We start from the raw sequence: 15000 nt of genomic DNA, 5'->3' as shown, positions 1-15000 counted from the left end.
GATCGGGCGCATTCAGTGTGGTGTGGCCGAAGGCTCTGGGCTTAGTGAGTTTTGTACTTTTAAGCATCTAGTCGGCTAGACCTTGCAGTTTTGAAAGGCAATTGTGAAATGGCTCACTTCCTGAACTTGGAGCACAAAAAAGCCTACAGCACCTGGTATTCCCAGGTGGTCTCCCATCCAGGTACTAACTAGGCCCGACACTGCTTAGCTTCCGAGATCAGACGCAATCAGTGTGGTGTGGCCGTAGGCTCTGGGCCTAGTGAGTTTTGTACTTTTAAGCATCTAGTCAGCTAGACCTTGCAGTTTTGAAAGGCAATTGAGAAATGGCTCACTTCCTGAACTTGGAGCACAAAAAAGCCTACAGCACCTGGTATTCCCAGGCGGTCTCCCATCCAGATACTAAAGAGGCCCGACACTGCTTAGCTTCCGAGATCGGGCGCATTCAGTGTGGTGTGGCCGTAGGGTCTGGGCCTTGTGAGTTTTGTACTTTTAAGCATCTAGTCGGCTAGACCTTGCAGTTTTGAAAGGCAATTGTGAAATGGCTCACTTCCTGAACTTGGAGCACAAAAAAGCCTACAGCACCTGGTATTCCCAGGTGGTCTCCCATCCAGGTACTAACTAGGCCCGACACTGCTTAGCTTCCGAGATCAGACGAGATCGGGCGCATTCAGTGTGGTGTGGCCGTAGGCTCTGGGCCTAGTGAGTTTTGTACTTTTAAGCATCTAGTCGGCTAGACCTTGCAGTTTTGAAAGGCAATTGAGAAATGGCTCACTTCCTGAACTTGGAGTACAAAAAAGCCTACAGCACCTGGTATTCCCAGGCGGTCTCCCATCCAGGTACTAACTAGGCCCGACACTGCTTAGCTTCTGAGATCAGACGAGATCAGGCGCATTCAGTGTGGTGTGGCCGTAGGCTCTGGGCCTAGTGAGTGTTGTACTTTTAAGCATCTAGTCGGCTAGACCTTGCAGTTTTAAAAGGCAATTGAGAAAGGGCTCACTTCCTGAACTTGGAGCACAAAAAAGCCTACAGCACCTGGTATTCCCAGGCGGTCTCCCATCCAGGTACTAACTAGGCCTGACACTGCTTAACTTCCGAGATCAGACGAGATCGGGTGCATTCAGTGTGGTGTGGCCATAGGCTCTAGGAATGCTAAGAATATTACTCTTATGCATTTGCATTTAGTAAGCTAAGCCATGCAGCCACTTGCAACATGATACCACGCTCATCGCTCGATCAGGCTCGATCAGGCGAGATATATAAGACTGGTGGGCCCATTCAGGACTCCTATGTCTGGTAGGATAACTTTAATTCATCCATCCTGTGTCTGTTGCAGGGAGGTGGAGAGAACAATCAACACAATAATGGTTTTCTTTCATGCCTCTTGAAGGACTCAATATTCTCTGTACTGCATTACATGTGAAAGTCGATTTATTACCCATGAACACACTACCTGTATGCTAATTCTATGTAAAAAGGTAGCTCCAGCCCTCATGATGTTGTCCAACATTTCCGCTATAAAACGGGATACAATTATTTTGGAAACATACCAAATTTGAAAAATAATTGAGAAGTTGCGCAATTACTAATCATGGAGCACAAAAAAGCCTACAGCACCTGGTATTCCCAGGCAGTCTCCCATCCAGGTACTAACTAGGCCTGACCCTGCTTAGCTTCCGAGATCGGGCACATTCAGTGTGGTGTGGCCGTAGGCTCTGGGCCTAGTGAGTTTTGTACTTTTAAGCATCTAGTCGGCTAGACCTTGCAGTTTTGAAAGGCAATTGTGAAATGGCTCACTTCCTGAACTTGGAGCACAAAAAAGCCTACAGCACCTGGTATTCCCAGGTGGTCTCCCATCCAGGTACTAACTAGGCCCGACACTGCTTAGCTTCCGAGATCAGACGAGATCGGGCGCAATCAGTGTGGTGTGGCCGTAGGCTCTGGTTCTTGTGAGTTTTGTACTTTTAAGCATCTAGTCGGCTAGACCTTGCAGTTTTGAAAGGCAATTGAGAAATGGCTCACTTCCTGAACTTGGAGTACAAAAAAGCCTACAGCACCTGGTATTCCCAGGCGGTCTTCCATCCAGGTACTAACTAGGCCCGACACTGCTTAGCTTCTGAGATCAGACGAGATCAGGCACATTCAGTGTGGTGTGGCCGTAGGCTCTGGGCCTAGTGAGTTTTGTACTTTTAAGCATCTAGTCGGCTAGACCTTGCAGTTTTAAAAGGCAATTGAGAAAGGGCTCACTTCCTGAACTTGGAGCACAAAAAAGCCTACAGCACCTGGTATTCCCAGGCGGTCTCCCATCCAGGTACTAACTAGGCCTGACACTGCTTAACTTCCGAGATCAGTCGAGATCGGGTGCATTCAGTGTGGTGTGGCCGTAGGCTCTAGGAATGCTAAGAATATTACTCTTATGCATTTGCATTTAGTAAGCTAAGCCATGCAGCCACTTGCAACATGATACCACGCTCATCGCTCGATCAGGCTCGATCAGGCGAGATATATAAGACTGGTGGGCCCATTCAGGACTCCTATGTCTGGTAGGATAACTTTAATTCATCCATCCTGTGTCTGTTGCAGGGAGGTGGAGAGAACAATCAACACAATAATGGTTTTCTTTCATGCCTCTTGAAGGACTCAATATTCTCTGTACTGCATTACATGTGAAAGTCGATTTATTACCCATGAACACACTACCTGTATGCTAATTCTATGTAAAAAGGTAGCTCCAGCCCTCATGATGTTGTCCAACATTTCCGCTATAAAACGGGATACAATTATTTTGGAAACATACCAAATTTGAAAAATAATTGAGAAGTTGCGCAATTACTAATCATGGAGCACAAAAAAAGCCTACAGCACCTGGTATTCCCAGGCAGTCTTCCATCCAAGTACTAACTAGGCCCGACCCTGCTTAGCTTCTGAGATCGGGCGCATTCAGTGTGGTGTGGCCGTAGGCTCTGGGCCTAGTGAGTTTTGTACTTTTAAGCATCTAGTCGGCTAGACCTTGCAGTTTTGAAAGGCAATTGTGAAATGGCTCACTTCCTGAACTTGGAGCACAAAAAAGCCTACAGCACCTGGTATTCCCAGGCGGTCTCCCATCCAGATACTAACGAGGCCCGACACTGCTTAGCTTCCGAGATCGGGCGCATTCAGTGTGGTGTGGCCGTAGGGTCTGGGCCTTGTGAGTTTTGTACTTTTAAGCATCTAGTCGGCTAGACCTTGCAGTTTTGAAAGGCAATTGAGAAATGGCTCACTTCCTGAACTTGGAGTACAAAAAAGCCTACAGCACCTGGTATTCCCAGGCGGTCTCCCATCCAGGTACTAACTAGGCCCGACACTGCTTAGCTTCTGAGATCAGACGAGATCAGGCGCATTCAGTGTGGTGTGGCCGTAGGCTCTGGGCCTAGTGAGTTTTGTACTTTTAAGCATCTAGTCGGCTAGACCTTGCAGTTTTGAAAGGCAATTGAGAAAGGGCTCACTTCCTGAACTTGGAGCACAAAAAAGCCTACAGCACCTGGTATTCCCAGGCAGTCTCCCATCCAGGTACTAACTAGGCCTAACACTGCTTAACTTCCGAGATCAGACGAGATTGGGTGCATTCAGTGTGGTGTGGCCATAGGCTCTAGGAATGCTAAGAATATTACTCTTATGCATTTGCATTTAGTAAGCTAAGCCATGCAGCCACTTGCAACATGATACCACGCTCATCGCTCGATCAGGCTCGATCAGGCGATATATATAAGACTGGTGGGCCCATTCAGGACTCCTATGTCTGGTAGGATAACTTTAATTCATCCATCCTGTGTCTGTTGCAGGGAGGTGGAGAGAACAATCAACACAATAATGGTTTTCTTTCATGCCTCTTGAAGGACTCAATATTCTCTGTACTGCATTACATGTGAAAGTCGATTTATTACCCATGAACACACTACCTGTATGCTAATTCTATGTAAAAAGGTAGCTCCAGCCCTCATGATGTTGTCCAACATTTCCGCTATAAAACGGGATACAATTATTTTGGAAACATACCAAATTTGAAAAATAATTGAGAAGTTGCGCAATTACTAATCATGGAGCACAAAAAAGCCTACAGCACCTGGTATTCCCAGGCAGTCTCCCATCCAGGAACTAACTAGGCCTGACCCTGCTTAGCTTCCGAGATCGGGCGCATTCAGTGTGGTGTGGCCGTAGGCTCTGGGCCTAGTGAGTTTTGTACTTTTAAGCATCTAGTCGGCTAGACCTTGCAGTTTTGAAAGGCAATTGTGAAATGGCTCACTTCCTGAACTTGGAGCACAAAAAAGCCTACAGCACCTGGTATTCCCAGGTGGTCTCCCATCCAGGTACTAACTAGGCCCGACACTGCTTAGCTTCCGAGATCAGACGAGATCGGGCGCAATCAGTGTGGTGTGGCCGTAGGCTCTTGGCCTAGTGAGTTTTGTACTTTTAAGCATCTAGTCAGCTAGACCTTGCAGTTTTGAAAGGCAATTGAGAAATGGCTCACTTCCTGAACTTGGAGCACAAAAAAGCCTACAGCACCTGGTATTCCCAGGCGGTCTCCCATCCAGGTACTAACGAGGCCCGACACTGCTTAGCTTCCGAGATCAGACGAGATCGGGCGCATTCAGTGTGGTGTGGCCGTAGGCTCTGGTTCTTGTGAGTTTTGTACTTTTAAGCATCTAGTCGGCTAGACCTTGCAGTTTTGAAAGGCAATTGAGAAATGGCTCACTTCCTGAACTTGGAGTACAAAAAAGCCTACAGCACCTGGTATTCCCAGGCGGTCTTCCATCCAGGTACTAACTAGGCCCGACACTGCTTAGCTTCTGAGATCAGACGAGATCAGGCACATTCAGTGTGGTGTGGCCGTAGGCTCTGGGCCTAGTGAGTTTTGTACTTTTAAGCATCTAGTCGGCTAGACCTTGCAGTTTTAAAAGGCAATTGAGAAAGGGCTCACTTCCTGAACTTGGAGCACAAAAAAGCCTACAGCACCTGGTATTCCCAGGCGGTCTCCCATCCAGGTACTAACTAGGCCTGACACTGCTTAACTTCCGAGATCAGTCGAGATCGGGTGCATTCAGTGTGGTGTGGCCGTAGGCTCTAGGAATGCTAAGAATATTACTCTTATGCATTTGCATTTAGTAAGCTAAGCCATGCAGCCACTTGCAACATGATACCACGCTCATCGCTCGATCAGGCTCGATCAGGCGAGATATATAAGACTGGTGGGCCCATTCAGGACTCCTATGTCTGGTAGGATAACTTTAATTCATCCATCCTGTGTCTGTTGCAGGGAGGTGGAGAGAACAATCAACACAATAATGGTTTTCTTTCATGCCTCTTGAAGGACTCAATATTCTCTGTACTGCATTACATGTGAAAGTCGATTTATTACCCATGAACACACTACCTGTATGCTAATTCTATGTAAAAAGGTAGCTCCAGCCCTCATGATGTTGTCCAACATTTCCGCTATAAAACGGGATACAATTATTTTGGAAACATACCAAATTTGAAAAATAATTGAGAAGTTGCGCAATTACTAATCATGGAGCACAAAAAAAGCCTACAGCACCTGGTATTCCAAGGCAGTCTCCCATCCAAGTACTAACTAGGCCCGACCCTGCTTAGTTTCTGAGATCGGGCGCATTCAGTGTGGTGTGGCCGTAAGCTCTGGGCCTAGTGAGTTTTGTACTTTTAAGCATCTAGTCGGCTAGACCTTGCAGTTTTGAAAGGCAATTGTGAAATGGCTCACTTCCTGAACTTGGAGCACAAAAAAGCCTACAGCACCTGGTATTCCCAGGCGGTCTCCCATCCAGGTACTAACTAGGCCCGACACTGCTTAGCTTCTGAGATCAGATGAGATGGGGCGCATTCAGTGTGGTGTGGCCGAAGGCTCTGAGCTTAGTGAGTTTTGTACTTTTAAGCATCTAGTCGGCTAGACCTTGCAGTTTTGAAAGGCAATTGTGAAATGGCTCACTTCCTGAACTTGGAGCACAAAATAGCCTACAGCACCTGGTATTCCCTGGTGGTCTCCCATCCAGGTACTAACTAGGCCCGACACTGCTTAGCTTCCGAGATCAGACGCAATCAGTGTGGTGTGGCCGTAGGCTCTGGGCCTAGTGAGTTTTGTACTTTTAAGCATCTAGTCAGCTAGACCTTGCAGTTTTGAAAGGCAATTGAGAAATGGCTCACTTCCTGAACTTGGAGCACAAAAAAGCCTACAGCACCTGGTATTCCCAGGCGGTCTCCCATCCAGATACTAACGAGGCCCCACACTGCTTAGCTTCCGAGATCGGGCGCATTCAGTGTGGTGTGGCCGTAGGGTCTGGGCCTTGTGAGTTTTGTACTTTTAAGCATCTAGTCGGCTAGACCTTGCAGTTTTGAAAGGGAATTGAGAAATGGCTCACTTCCTGAACTTGGAGTACAAAAAAGCCTACAGCACCTGGTATTCCCAGGCGGTCTCCCATCCAGGTACTAACTAGGCCCGACACTGCTTAGCTTCTGAGATCAGACGAGATCAGGCTCATTCAGTGTGGTGTGGCCGTAGGCTCTGGGCCTAGTGAGTTTTGTACTTTTAAGCATCTAGTCGGCTAGACCTTGCAGTTTTGAAAGGCAATTGAGAAAGGGCTCACTTCCTGAACTTGGAGCACAAAAAAGCCTACAGCACCTGGTATTCCCAGGCGGTCTCCCATCCAGGTACTAACTAGGCCTAACACTGCTTAACTTCCGAGATCAGACGAGATCGGGTGCATTCAGTGTGGTGTGGCCATAGGCTCTAGGAATGCTAAGAATATTACTCTTATGCATTTGCATTTAGTAAGCTAAGCCATGCAGCCACTTGCAACATGATACCACGCTCATCGCTCATCGCTCGATCAGGCTCGATCAGGCGAGATATATAAGACTGGTGGGCCCATTCAGGACTCCTATGTCTGGTAGGATAACTTTAATTCATCCATCCTGTGTCTGTTGCAGGGAGGTGGAGAGAACAATCAACACAATAATGGTTTTCTTTCATGCCTCTTGAAGGACTCAATATTCTCTGTACTGCATTACATGTGAAAGTCGATTTATTACCCATGAACACACTACCTGTATGCTAATTCTATGTAAAAAGGTAGCTCCAGCCCTCATGATGTTGTCCAACATTTCCGCTATAAAACGGGATACAATTATTTTGGAAACATACCAAATTTGAAAAATAATTGAGAAGTTGCGCAATTACTAATCATGGAGCACAAAAAAGCCTACAGCACCTGGTATTCCCAGGCAGTCTCCCATCCAGGTACTAACTAGGCCTGACCCTGCTTAGCTTCCGAGATCGGGCGCATTCAGTGTGGTGTGGCCGTAGGCTCTGGGCCTAGTGAGTTTTGTACTTTTAAGCATCTAGTCGGCTAGACCTTGCAGTTTTGAAAGGCAATTGTGAAATGGCTCACTTCCTGAACTTGGAGCACAAAAAAGCCTACAGCACCTGGTATTCCCAGGTGGTCTCCCATCCAGGTACTAACTAGGCCCGACACTGCTTAGCTTCCGAGATCAGACGAGATCGGGCGCAATCAGTGTGGTGTGGCCGTAGGCTCTGGGCCTAGTGAGTTTTGTACTTTTAAGCATCTAGTCAGCTAGACCTTGCAATTTTGAAAGGCAATTGAGAAATGGCTCACTTCCTGAACTTGGAGCACAAAAAAGCCTACAGCACCTGGTATTCCCAGGCGGTCTCCCATCCAGGTACTAACGAGGCCCGACACTGCTTAGCTTCCGAGATCAGACGAGATCGGGCGCATTCAGTGTGGTGTGGCCGTAGGCTCTGGTTCTTGTGAGTTTTGTACTTTTAAGCATCTAGTCGGCTAGACCTTGCAGTTTTGAAAGGCAATTGAGAAAGGGCTCACTTCCTGAACTTGGAGCACAAAAAAGCCTACAGCACCTGGTATTCCCAGGCGGTCTCCCATCCAGGTACTAACTAGGCCTGACACTGCTTAACTTCCGAGATCAGACGAGATCGGGTGCATTCAGTGTGGTGTGGCCGCAGGCTCTGGGCCTAGTGAGTTTTGTACTTTTAAGCATCTAGTCGGCTAGACCTTGCAGTTTTAAAAGGCAATTGAGAAAGGGCTCACTTCCTGAACTTGGAGCACAAAAAAGCCTACAGCACCTGGTATTCCCAGGCGGTCTCCCATCCAGGTACTAACTAGGCCTGACACTGCTTAACTTCCGAGATCAGACGAGATCGGGTGCATTCAGTGTGGTGTGGCCGTAGGCTCTAGGAATGCTAAGAATATTACTCTTATGCATTTGCATTTAGTAAGCTAAGCCATGCAGCCACTTGCAACATGATACCACGCTCATCGCTCGATCAGGCTCGATCAGGCGAGATATATAAGACTGGTGGGCCCATTCAGGACTCCTATGTCTGGTAGGATAACTTTAATTCATCCATCCTGTGTCTGTTGCAGGGAGGTGGAGAGAACAATCAACACAATAATGGTTTTCTTTCATGCCTCTTGAAGGACTCAATATTCTCTGTACTGCATTACATGTGAAAGTCGATTTATTACCCATGAACACACTACCTGTATGCTAATTCTATGTAAAAAGGTAGCTCCAGCCCTCATGATGTTGTCCAACATTTCCGCTATAAAACGGGATACAATTATTTTGGAAACATACCAAATTTGAAAAATAATTGAGAAGTTGCGCAATTACTAATCATGGAGCACAAAAAAAGCCTACAGCACCTGGTATTCCCAGGCAGTCTCCCATCCAAGTACTAACTAGGCCCGACCCTGCTTAGCTTCTGAGATCGGGCGCATTCAGTGTGGTGTGGCCGTAGGCTCTGGGCCTAGTGAGTTTTGTACTTTTAAGCATCTAGTCGGCTAGACCTTGCAGTTTTGAAAGGCAATTGTGAAATGGCTCACTTCCTGAACTTGGAGCACAAAAAAGCCTACAGCACCTGGTATTCCCAGGCGGTCTCCCATCCAGGTACTAACTAGGCCCGACACTGCTTAGCTTCTGAGATCAGATGAGATCGGGCGCATTCAGTGTGGTGTGGCCGAAGGCTCTGGGCTTAGTGAGTTTTGTACTTTTAAGCATCTAGTCGGCTAGACCTTGCAGTTTTGAAAGGCAATTGTGAAATGGCTCACTTCCTGAACTTGGAGCACAAAAAAGCCTACAGCACCTGGTATTCCCAGGTGGTCTCCCATCCAGGTACTAACTAGGCCCGACACTGCTTAGCTTCCGAGATCAGACGCAATCAGTGTGGTGTGGCCGTAGGCTCTGGGCCTAGTGAGTTTTGTACTTTTAAGCATCTAGTCAGCTAGACCTTGCAGTTTTGAAAGGCAATTGAGAAATGGCTCACTTCCTGAACTTGGAGCACAAAAAAGCCTACAGCACCTGGTATTCCCAGGCGGTCTCCCATCCAGATACTAACGAGGCCCGACACTGCTTAGCTTCCGAGATCGGGCGCATTCAGTGTGGTGTGGCCGTAGGGTCTGGGCCTTGTGAGTTTTGTACTTTTAAGCATCTAGTCGGCTAGACCTTGCAGTTTTGAAAGGCAATTGAGAAATGGCTCACTTCCTGAACTTGGAGCACAAAAAAGCCTACAGCACCTGGTATTCCCAGGCGGTCTCCCATCCAGGTACTAACTAGGCCCGACACTGCTTAGCTTCTGAGATCAGATGAGATCGGGCGCATTCAGTGTGGTGTGGCCGAAGGCTCTGAGCTTAGTGAGTTTTGTACTTTTAAGCATCTAGTCGGCTAGACCTTGCAGTTTTGAAAGGCAATTGTGAAATGGCTCACTTCCTGAACTTGGAGCACAAAAAAGCCTACAGCACCTGGTATTCCCAGGTGGTCTCCCATCCAGGTACTAACTAGGCCTGACACTGCTTAGCTTCTGAGATCAGACGCAATCAGTGTGGTGAGGCCGTAGGCTCTGGGCCTAGTGAGTTTTGTACTTTTAAGCATCTAGTCAGCTAGACCTTGCAGTTTTGAAAGGCAATTGAGAAATGGCTCACTTCCTGAACTTGGAGCACAAAAAAGCCTACAGCACCTGGTATTCCCAGGCGGTCTCCCATCCAGATACTAACGAGGCCCGACACTGCTTAGCTTCCGAGATCGGGCGCATTCAGTGTGGTGTGGCCGTAGGGTCTGGGCCTTGTGAGTTTTGTACTTTTAAGCATCTAGTCGGCTAGACCTTGCAGTTTTGAAAGGCAATTGAGAAATGGCTCACTTCCTGAACTTGGAGTACAAAAAAGCCTACAGCACCTGGTATTCACAGGCGGTCTCCCATCCAGGTACTAACTAGGCCCGACACTGCTTAGCTTCTGAGATCAGACGAGATCAGGCGCATTCAGTGTGGTGTGGCCGTAGGCTCTGGGTCTAATGAGTTTTGTACTTTTAAGCATCTAGTCGGCTAGACCTTGCAGTTTTGAAAGGCAATTGAGAAAGGGCTCACTTCCTGAACTTGGAGCACAAAAAAGCCTACAGCACCTGGTATTCCCAGGCGGTCTCCCATCCAGGTACTAACTAGGCCTAACACTGCTTAACTTCCGAGATCAGACGAGATCGGGTGCATTCAGTGTGGTGTGGCCATAGGCTCTAGGAATGCTAAGAATATTACTCTTATGCATTTGCATTTAGTAAGCTAAGCCATGCAGCCACTTGCAACATGATACCACGCTCATCGCTCGATCAGGCTCGATCAGGCGAGATATATAAGACTGGTGGGCCCATTCAGGACTCCTATGTCTGGTAGGATAACTTTAATTCATCCATCCTGTGTCTGTTGCAGGGAGGTGGAGAGAACAATCAACACAATAATGGTTTTCTTTCATGCCTCTTGAAGGACTCAATATTCTCTGTACTGCATTACATGTGAAAGTCGATTTATTACCCATGAACACCCTACCTGTATGCTAATTCTATGTAAAAAGGTAGCTCCAGCCCTCATGATGTTGTCCAACATTTCCGCTATAAAACGGGATACAATTATTTTGGAAACATACCAAATTTGAAAAATAATTGAGAAGTTGCGCAATTACTAATCATGGAGCACAAAAAAGCCTACAGCACCTGGTATTCCCAGGCGGTCTCCCATCCAGATACTAACGAGGCCCGACACTGCTTAGCTTCCGAGATCGGGCGCATTCAGTGTGGTGTGGCCGTAGGGTCTGGGCCTTGTGAGTTTTGTACTTTTAAGCATCTAGTCGGCTAGACCTTGCAGTTTTGAAAGGCAATTGAGAAATGGCTCACTTCCTGAACTTGGAGTACAAAAAAGCCTACAGCACCTGGTATTCCCAGGCGGTCTCCCATCCAGATACTAACGAGGCCCGACACTGCTTAGCTTCCGAGATCGGGCGCATTCAGTGTGGTGTGGCCGTAGGGTCTGGGCCTTGTGAGTTTTGTACTTTTAAGCATCTAGTCGGCTAGACCTTGCAGTTTTGAAAGGCAATTGAGAAATGGCTCACTTCCTGAACTTGGAGTACAAAAAAGCCTACAGCACCTGGTATTCCCAGGCGGTCTCCCATCCAGGTACTAACTAGGCCCGACACTGCTTAGCTTCTGAGATCAGACGAGATCAGGCGCATTCAGTGTGGTGTGGCCGTAGGCTCTGGGCCTAGTGAGTTTTGTACTTTTAAGCATCTAGTCGGCTAGACCTTGCAGTTTTGAAAAGCAATTGAGAAAGGGCTCACTTCCTGAACTTGGAGCACAAAAAAGCCTACAGCACCTGGTATTCCCAGGCAGTCTCCCATCCAGGTACTAACTAGGCCTAACACTGCTTAACTTCCAAGATCAGACGAGATCGGGTGCATTCAGTGTGGTGTGGCCGTAGGCTCTAGGAATGCTAAGAATATTACTCTTATGCATTTGCATTTAGTAAGCTAAGCCATGCAGCCACTTGCAACATGATACCACGCTCATCGCTCGATCAGGCTCGATCAGGCGAGATATATAAGACTGGTGGGCCCATTCAGGACTCCTATGTCTGGTAGGATAACTTTAATTCATCCATCCTGTGTCTGTTGCAGGGAGGTGGAGAGAACAATCAACACAATAATGGTTTTCTTTCATGCCTCTTGAAGGACTCAATATTCTCTGTACTGCATTACATGTGAAAGTCGATTTATTACCCATGAACACACTACCTGTATGCTAATTCTATGTAAAAAGGTAGCTCCAGCCCTCATGATGTTGTCCAACATTTCCGCTATAAAACGGGATACAATTATTTTGGAAACATACCAAATTTGAAAAATAATTGAGAAGTTGCGCAATTACTAATCATGGAGCACAAAAAAGCCTACAGCACCTGGTATTCCCAGGCAGTCTCCCATCCAGGTACTAACTAGGCCTGACCCTGCTTAGCTTCCGAGATCGGGCGCATTCAGTGTGGTGTGGCCGTAGGCTCTGGGCCTAGTGAGTTTTGTACTTTTAAGCATCTAGTCGGCTAGACCTTGCAGTTTTGAAAGGCAATTGTGAAATGGCTCACTTCCTGAACTTGGAGCACAAAAAAGCCTACAGCACCTGGTATTCCCAGGTGGTCTCCCATCCAGGTACTAACTAGGCCCGACACTGCTTAGCTTCCGAGATCAGACGAGATCGGGCGCAATCAGTGTGGTGTGGCCATAGGCTCTGGGCCTAGTGAGTTTTGTACTTTTAAGCATCTAGTCAGCTAGACCTTGCAGTTTTGAAAGGCAATTGAGAAATGGCTCACTTCCTGAACTTGGAGCACAAAAAAGCCTACAGCACCTGGTATTCCCAGGCGGTCTCCCATCCAGGTACTAACGAGGCCCGACACTGCTTAGCTTCCGAGATCAGACGAGATCGGGCGCATTCAGTGTGGTGTGGCCGTAGGCTCTGGTTCTTGTGAGTTTTGTACTTTTAAGCATCTAGTCGGCTAGACCTTGCAGTTTTGAAAGGCAATTGAGAAATGGCTCACTTCCTGAACTTGGAGTACAAAAAAGCCTACAGCACCTGGTATTCCCAGGCGGTCTTCCATCCAGGTACTAACTAGGCCCGACACTGCTTAGCTTCTGAGATCAGACGATTTCAGGCACATTCAGTGTGGTGTGGCCGTAGGCTCTGGGCTTAGTGAGTTTTGTACTTTTAAGCATCTAGTCGGCTAGACCTTGCAGTTTTAAAAGGCAATTGAGAAAGGGCTCACTTCCTGAACTTGGAGCACAAAAAAGCCTACAGCACCTGGTATTCCCAGGCGGTCTCCCATCCAGGTACTAACTAGGCCTGACACTGCTTAACTTCCGAGATCAGTCGAGATCGGGTGCATTCAGTGTGGTGTGGCCGTAGGCTCTAGGAATGCTAAGAATATTACTCTTATGCATTTGCATTTAGTAAGCTAAGCCATGCAGCCACTTGCAACATGATACCACGCTCATCGCTCGATCAGGCTCGATCAGGCGAGATATATAAGACTGGTGGGCCCATTCAGGACTCCTATGTCTGGTAGGATAACTTTAATTCATCCATCCTGTGTCTGTTGCAGGGAGGTGGAGAGAACAATCAACACAATAATGGTTTTCTTTCATGCCTCTTGAAGGACTCAATATTCTCTGTACTGCATTACATGTGAAAGTCGATTTATTACCCATGAACACACTACCTGTATGCTAATTCTATGTAAAAAGGTAGCTCCAGCCCTCATGATGTTGTCCAACATTTCCGCTATAAAACGGGATACAATTATTTTGGAAACATACCAAATTTGAAAAATAATTGAGAAGTTGCGCAATTACTAATCATGGAGCACAAAAAAAGCCTACAGCACCTGAAATTCCCAGGCAGTCTCCCATCCAGGTACTAACTAGGCCCGACCCTGCTTAGCTTCCGAGATCGGGCGCATTCAGTGTGGTGTGGCCGTAGGCTCTGGGCCTAGTGAGTTTGTACTTTTAAGCATCTAGTCGGCTAGACCTTGCAGTTTTGAAAGGCAATTGTGAACTGGCTCACTTCCTGAACTTGGAGCACAAAAAAGCCTACAGCACCTGGTATTCCCAGGTGGTCTCCCATCCAGGTACTAACTAGGCCCGACACTGCTTAGCTTCCGAGATCAGACGAGATCGGGCGCATTCAGTGTGGTGTGGCCGTAGGCTCTGGGCCTAGTGAGTTTTGTACTTTTAAGCATCTAGTCGGCTAGACCTTGCAGTTTTGAAAGGCAATTGAGAAATGGCTCACTTCCTGAACTTGGAGTACAAAAAAGCCTACAGCACCTGGTATTCCCAGGCGGTCTCCTATCCAGGTACTAACTAGGCCCGACACTGCTTAGCTTCTGAGATCAGACGAGATCAGGCGCATTCAGTGTGGTGTGGCCGTAGGCTCTGGGCCTAGTGAGTGTTGTACTTTTAAGCATCTAGTCGGCTAGACCTTGCAGTTTTAAAAGGCAATTGAGAAAGGGCTCACTTCCTGAACTTGGAGCACAAAAAAGCCTACAGCACCTGGTATTCCCAGGCGGTCTCCCATCCAGGTACTAACTAGGCCTGACACTGCTTAACTTCCGAGATCAGACGAGATCGGGTGCATTCAGTGTGGTGTGGCCGTAGGCTCTAGGAATGCTAAGAATATTACTCTTATGCATTTGCATTTAGTAAGCTAAGCCATGCAGCCACTTGCAACATGATACCACGCTCATCGCTCGATCAGGCTCGATCAGGCGAGATATATAAGACTGGTGGGCCCATTCAGGACTCCTATGTCTGGTAGGATAACTTTAATTCATCCATCCTGTGTCTGTTGCAGGGAGGTGGAGAGAACAATCAACACAATAATGGTTTTCTTTCATGCCTCTTGAAGGACTCAATATTCTCTGTACTGCATTACATGTGAAAGTCGATTTATTACCCATGAACACACTACCTGTATGCTAATTCTATGTAAAAAGGTAGCTCCAGCCCTCATGATGTTGTCCAACATTTCCGCTATAAAACGGGATACAATTATTTTGGAAACATACCAAATTTGAAAAATAATTGAGAAGTTGCGCAATTACTAATCATGGAGCAC

The 15000-nt window shown here is 47.2% G+C and overlaps 31 non-coding genes and 21 pseudogenes across 31 annotated transcripts in view; all 52 read right to left on the bottom strand.

Moving 5' to 3' along the window:
- Nucleotides 1–34, bottom strand: part of LOC138542269 (5S ribosomal RNA) — a 119-nt gene extending 85 nt beyond the window's left edge. The window contains exon 1 of the ribosomal RNA XR_011290256.1: nucleotides 1–34. This exon is cut by the window's left edge and continues 85 nt beyond it. This is a non-coding gene — a ribosomal RNA (5S ribosomal RNA).
- Nucleotides 35–140: 106 nt separating this feature from the next.
- LOC138543966 (5S ribosomal RNA) lies at nucleotides 141–249 on the bottom strand (annotated as a pseudogene).
- Nucleotides 250–355: 106 nt separating this feature from the next.
- Nucleotides 356–464, bottom strand: LOC138545768 (5S ribosomal RNA; annotated as a pseudogene).
- Nucleotides 465–570: 106 nt separating this feature from the next.
- Nucleotides 571–689, bottom strand: LOC138551187 (5S ribosomal RNA). The gene has a single exon (XR_011294918.1). It is a non-coding gene; the product is annotated as a 5S ribosomal RNA (ribosomal RNA).
- Nucleotides 690–795: 106 nt separating this feature from the next.
- On the bottom strand, nucleotides 796–914 carry LOC138545002 (5S ribosomal RNA). The gene has a single exon (XR_011290769.1). It is a non-coding gene; the product is annotated as a 5S ribosomal RNA (ribosomal RNA).
- A 106-nt stretch (nucleotides 915–1020) lies between these two features.
- On the bottom strand, nucleotides 1021–1139 carry LOC138550957 (5S ribosomal RNA). Its single transcript, XR_011294697.1, has one exon. It is a non-coding gene; the product is annotated as a 5S ribosomal RNA (ribosomal RNA).
- Nucleotides 1140–1602: 463 nt separating this feature from the next.
- On the bottom strand, nucleotides 1603–1711 carry LOC138546583 (5S ribosomal RNA; annotated as a pseudogene).
- A 106-nt stretch (nucleotides 1712–1817) lies between these two features.
- LOC138548368 (5S ribosomal RNA) lies at nucleotides 1818–1936 on the bottom strand. Its single transcript, XR_011292173.1, has one exon. It is a non-coding gene; the product is annotated as a 5S ribosomal RNA (ribosomal RNA).
- Nucleotides 1937–2042: 106 nt separating this feature from the next.
- LOC138540354 (5S ribosomal RNA) lies at nucleotides 2043–2161 on the bottom strand. The gene has a single exon (XR_011288405.1). It is a non-coding gene; the product is annotated as a 5S ribosomal RNA (ribosomal RNA).
- Nucleotides 2162–2267: 106 nt separating this feature from the next.
- On the bottom strand, nucleotides 2268–2386 carry LOC138539099 (5S ribosomal RNA). Its single transcript, XR_011287177.1, has one exon. It is a non-coding gene; the product is annotated as a 5S ribosomal RNA (ribosomal RNA).
- Nucleotides 2387–2850: 464 nt separating this feature from the next.
- On the bottom strand, nucleotides 2851–2959 carry LOC138546609 (5S ribosomal RNA; annotated as a pseudogene).
- A 106-nt stretch (nucleotides 2960–3065) lies between these two features.
- On the bottom strand, nucleotides 3066–3174 carry LOC138544570 (5S ribosomal RNA; annotated as a pseudogene).
- Nucleotides 3175–3280: 106 nt separating this feature from the next.
- Nucleotides 3281–3399, bottom strand: LOC138544990 (5S ribosomal RNA). Its single transcript, XR_011290768.1, has one exon. It is a non-coding gene; the product is annotated as a 5S ribosomal RNA (ribosomal RNA).
- Nucleotides 3400–3505: 106 nt separating this feature from the next.
- LOC138542317 (5S ribosomal RNA) lies at nucleotides 3506–3624 on the bottom strand. Its single transcript, XR_011290303.1, has one exon. It is a non-coding gene; the product is annotated as a 5S ribosomal RNA (ribosomal RNA).
- A 463-nt stretch (nucleotides 3625–4087) lies between these two features.
- On the bottom strand, nucleotides 4088–4196 carry LOC138546972 (5S ribosomal RNA; annotated as a pseudogene).
- A 106-nt stretch (nucleotides 4197–4302) lies between these two features.
- Nucleotides 4303–4421, bottom strand: LOC138548367 (5S ribosomal RNA). Its single transcript, XR_011292172.1, has one exon. It is a non-coding gene; the product is annotated as a 5S ribosomal RNA (ribosomal RNA).
- Nucleotides 4422–4527: 106 nt separating this feature from the next.
- On the bottom strand, nucleotides 4528–4646 carry LOC138550669 (5S ribosomal RNA). Its single transcript, XR_011294417.1, has one exon. It is a non-coding gene; the product is annotated as a 5S ribosomal RNA (ribosomal RNA).
- A 106-nt stretch (nucleotides 4647–4752) lies between these two features.
- Nucleotides 4753–4871, bottom strand: LOC138540353 (5S ribosomal RNA). Its single transcript, XR_011288404.1, has one exon. It is a non-coding gene; the product is annotated as a 5S ribosomal RNA (ribosomal RNA).
- Nucleotides 4872–4977: 106 nt separating this feature from the next.
- LOC138539098 (5S ribosomal RNA) lies at nucleotides 4978–5096 on the bottom strand. The gene has a single exon (XR_011287176.1). It is a non-coding gene; the product is annotated as a 5S ribosomal RNA (ribosomal RNA).
- A 464-nt stretch (nucleotides 5097–5560) lies between these two features.
- Nucleotides 5561–5669, bottom strand: LOC138547133 (5S ribosomal RNA; annotated as a pseudogene).
- Nucleotides 5670–5775: 106 nt separating this feature from the next.
- LOC138542575 (5S ribosomal RNA) lies at nucleotides 5776–5894 on the bottom strand (annotated as a pseudogene).
- A 106-nt stretch (nucleotides 5895–6000) lies between these two features.
- LOC138544318 (5S ribosomal RNA) lies at nucleotides 6001–6109 on the bottom strand (annotated as a pseudogene).
- A 106-nt stretch (nucleotides 6110–6215) lies between these two features.
- Nucleotides 6216–6324, bottom strand: LOC138544832 (5S ribosomal RNA; annotated as a pseudogene).
- Nucleotides 6325–6430: 106 nt separating this feature from the next.
- Nucleotides 6431–6549, bottom strand: LOC138537491 (5S ribosomal RNA). Its single transcript, XR_011285624.1, has one exon. It is a non-coding gene; the product is annotated as a 5S ribosomal RNA (ribosomal RNA).
- A 106-nt stretch (nucleotides 6550–6655) lies between these two features.
- Nucleotides 6656–6774, bottom strand: LOC138549588 (5S ribosomal RNA). Its single transcript, XR_011293367.1, has one exon. It is a non-coding gene; the product is annotated as a 5S ribosomal RNA (ribosomal RNA).
- A 470-nt stretch (nucleotides 6775–7244) lies between these two features.
- Nucleotides 7245–7353, bottom strand: LOC138545369 (5S ribosomal RNA; annotated as a pseudogene).
- Nucleotides 7354–7459: 106 nt separating this feature from the next.
- LOC138548366 (5S ribosomal RNA) lies at nucleotides 7460–7578 on the bottom strand. The gene has a single exon (XR_011292171.1). It is a non-coding gene; the product is annotated as a 5S ribosomal RNA (ribosomal RNA).
- Nucleotides 7579–7684: 106 nt separating this feature from the next.
- LOC138550668 (5S ribosomal RNA) lies at nucleotides 7685–7803 on the bottom strand. Its single transcript, XR_011294416.1, has one exon. It is a non-coding gene; the product is annotated as a 5S ribosomal RNA (ribosomal RNA).
- A 106-nt stretch (nucleotides 7804–7909) lies between these two features.
- Nucleotides 7910–8028, bottom strand: LOC138551036 (5S ribosomal RNA). The gene has a single exon (XR_011294774.1). It is a non-coding gene; the product is annotated as a 5S ribosomal RNA (ribosomal RNA).
- Nucleotides 8029–8134: 106 nt separating this feature from the next.
- LOC138549285 (5S ribosomal RNA) lies at nucleotides 8135–8253 on the bottom strand. Its single transcript, XR_011293068.1, has one exon. It is a non-coding gene; the product is annotated as a 5S ribosomal RNA (ribosomal RNA).
- A 464-nt stretch (nucleotides 8254–8717) lies between these two features.
- Nucleotides 8718–8826, bottom strand: LOC138544737 (5S ribosomal RNA; annotated as a pseudogene).
- Nucleotides 8827–8932: 106 nt separating this feature from the next.
- Nucleotides 8933–9051, bottom strand: LOC138540904 (5S ribosomal RNA). Its single transcript, XR_011288929.1, has one exon. It is a non-coding gene; the product is annotated as a 5S ribosomal RNA (ribosomal RNA).
- A 106-nt stretch (nucleotides 9052–9157) lies between these two features.
- LOC138543965 (5S ribosomal RNA) lies at nucleotides 9158–9266 on the bottom strand (annotated as a pseudogene).
- Nucleotides 9267–9372: 106 nt separating this feature from the next.
- LOC138544568 (5S ribosomal RNA) lies at nucleotides 9373–9481 on the bottom strand (annotated as a pseudogene).
- Nucleotides 9482–9587: 106 nt separating this feature from the next.
- LOC138540903 (5S ribosomal RNA) lies at nucleotides 9588–9706 on the bottom strand. The gene has a single exon (XR_011288928.1). It is a non-coding gene; the product is annotated as a 5S ribosomal RNA (ribosomal RNA).
- A 106-nt stretch (nucleotides 9707–9812) lies between these two features.
- Nucleotides 9813–9921, bottom strand: LOC138545793 (5S ribosomal RNA; annotated as a pseudogene).
- Nucleotides 9922–10027: 106 nt separating this feature from the next.
- On the bottom strand, nucleotides 10028–10136 carry LOC138544567 (5S ribosomal RNA; annotated as a pseudogene).
- Nucleotides 10137–10242: 106 nt separating this feature from the next.
- LOC138536753 (5S ribosomal RNA) lies at nucleotides 10243–10361 on the bottom strand. Its single transcript, XR_011284916.1, has one exon. It is a non-coding gene; the product is annotated as a 5S ribosomal RNA (ribosomal RNA).
- Nucleotides 10362–10467: 106 nt separating this feature from the next.
- Nucleotides 10468–10586, bottom strand: LOC138549587 (5S ribosomal RNA). The gene has a single exon (XR_011293366.1). It is a non-coding gene; the product is annotated as a 5S ribosomal RNA (ribosomal RNA).
- Nucleotides 10587–11049: 463 nt separating this feature from the next.
- LOC138544566 (5S ribosomal RNA) lies at nucleotides 11050–11158 on the bottom strand (annotated as a pseudogene).
- Nucleotides 11159–11264: 106 nt separating this feature from the next.
- Nucleotides 11265–11373, bottom strand: LOC138544565 (5S ribosomal RNA; annotated as a pseudogene).
- Nucleotides 11374–11479: 106 nt separating this feature from the next.
- LOC138544978 (5S ribosomal RNA) lies at nucleotides 11480–11598 on the bottom strand. The gene has a single exon (XR_011290766.1). It is a non-coding gene; the product is annotated as a 5S ribosomal RNA (ribosomal RNA).
- Nucleotides 11599–11704: 106 nt separating this feature from the next.
- Nucleotides 11705–11823, bottom strand: LOC138541211 (5S ribosomal RNA). Its single transcript, XR_011289223.1, has one exon. It is a non-coding gene; the product is annotated as a 5S ribosomal RNA (ribosomal RNA).
- Nucleotides 11824–12286: 463 nt separating this feature from the next.
- Nucleotides 12287–12395, bottom strand: LOC138545367 (5S ribosomal RNA; annotated as a pseudogene).
- Nucleotides 12396–12501: 106 nt separating this feature from the next.
- On the bottom strand, nucleotides 12502–12620 carry LOC138549653 (5S ribosomal RNA). Its single transcript, XR_011293429.1, has one exon. It is a non-coding gene; the product is annotated as a 5S ribosomal RNA (ribosomal RNA).
- Nucleotides 12621–12726: 106 nt separating this feature from the next.
- LOC138550667 (5S ribosomal RNA) lies at nucleotides 12727–12845 on the bottom strand. The gene has a single exon (XR_011294415.1). It is a non-coding gene; the product is annotated as a 5S ribosomal RNA (ribosomal RNA).
- Nucleotides 12846–12951: 106 nt separating this feature from the next.
- LOC138542633 (5S ribosomal RNA) lies at nucleotides 12952–13070 on the bottom strand (annotated as a pseudogene).
- A 106-nt stretch (nucleotides 13071–13176) lies between these two features.
- On the bottom strand, nucleotides 13177–13295 carry LOC138539096 (5S ribosomal RNA). The gene has a single exon (XR_011287174.1). It is a non-coding gene; the product is annotated as a 5S ribosomal RNA (ribosomal RNA).
- Nucleotides 13296–13759: 464 nt separating this feature from the next.
- Nucleotides 13760–13868, bottom strand: LOC138544163 (5S ribosomal RNA; annotated as a pseudogene).
- A 105-nt stretch (nucleotides 13869–13973) lies between these two features.
- Nucleotides 13974–14092, bottom strand: LOC138551176 (5S ribosomal RNA). The gene has a single exon (XR_011294907.1). It is a non-coding gene; the product is annotated as a 5S ribosomal RNA (ribosomal RNA).
- A 106-nt stretch (nucleotides 14093–14198) lies between these two features.
- Nucleotides 14199–14317, bottom strand: LOC138537380 (5S ribosomal RNA). Its single transcript, XR_011285517.1, has one exon. It is a non-coding gene; the product is annotated as a 5S ribosomal RNA (ribosomal RNA).
- A 106-nt stretch (nucleotides 14318–14423) lies between these two features.
- On the bottom strand, nucleotides 14424–14542 carry LOC138549284 (5S ribosomal RNA). The gene has a single exon (XR_011293067.1). It is a non-coding gene; the product is annotated as a 5S ribosomal RNA (ribosomal RNA).
- Nucleotides 14543–15000: the final 458 nt, after the last annotated feature.

The sequence above is a fragment of the Ambystoma mexicanum genome, unplaced genomic scaffold (assembly GCF_040938575.1).
Source record: "Ambystoma mexicanum isolate Mex_15411 unplaced genomic scaffold, UKY_AmexF1_1 Mex_scaf10, whole genome shotgun sequence".
Classification (NCBI taxonomy): domain Eukaryota; kingdom Metazoa; phylum Chordata; class Amphibia; order Caudata; family Ambystomatidae; genus Ambystoma; species Ambystoma mexicanum.
The sequence above is the reverse complement of the archived record's forward strand: the minus strand, read 5'-3'. Positions and strand labels throughout refer to the sequence as shown.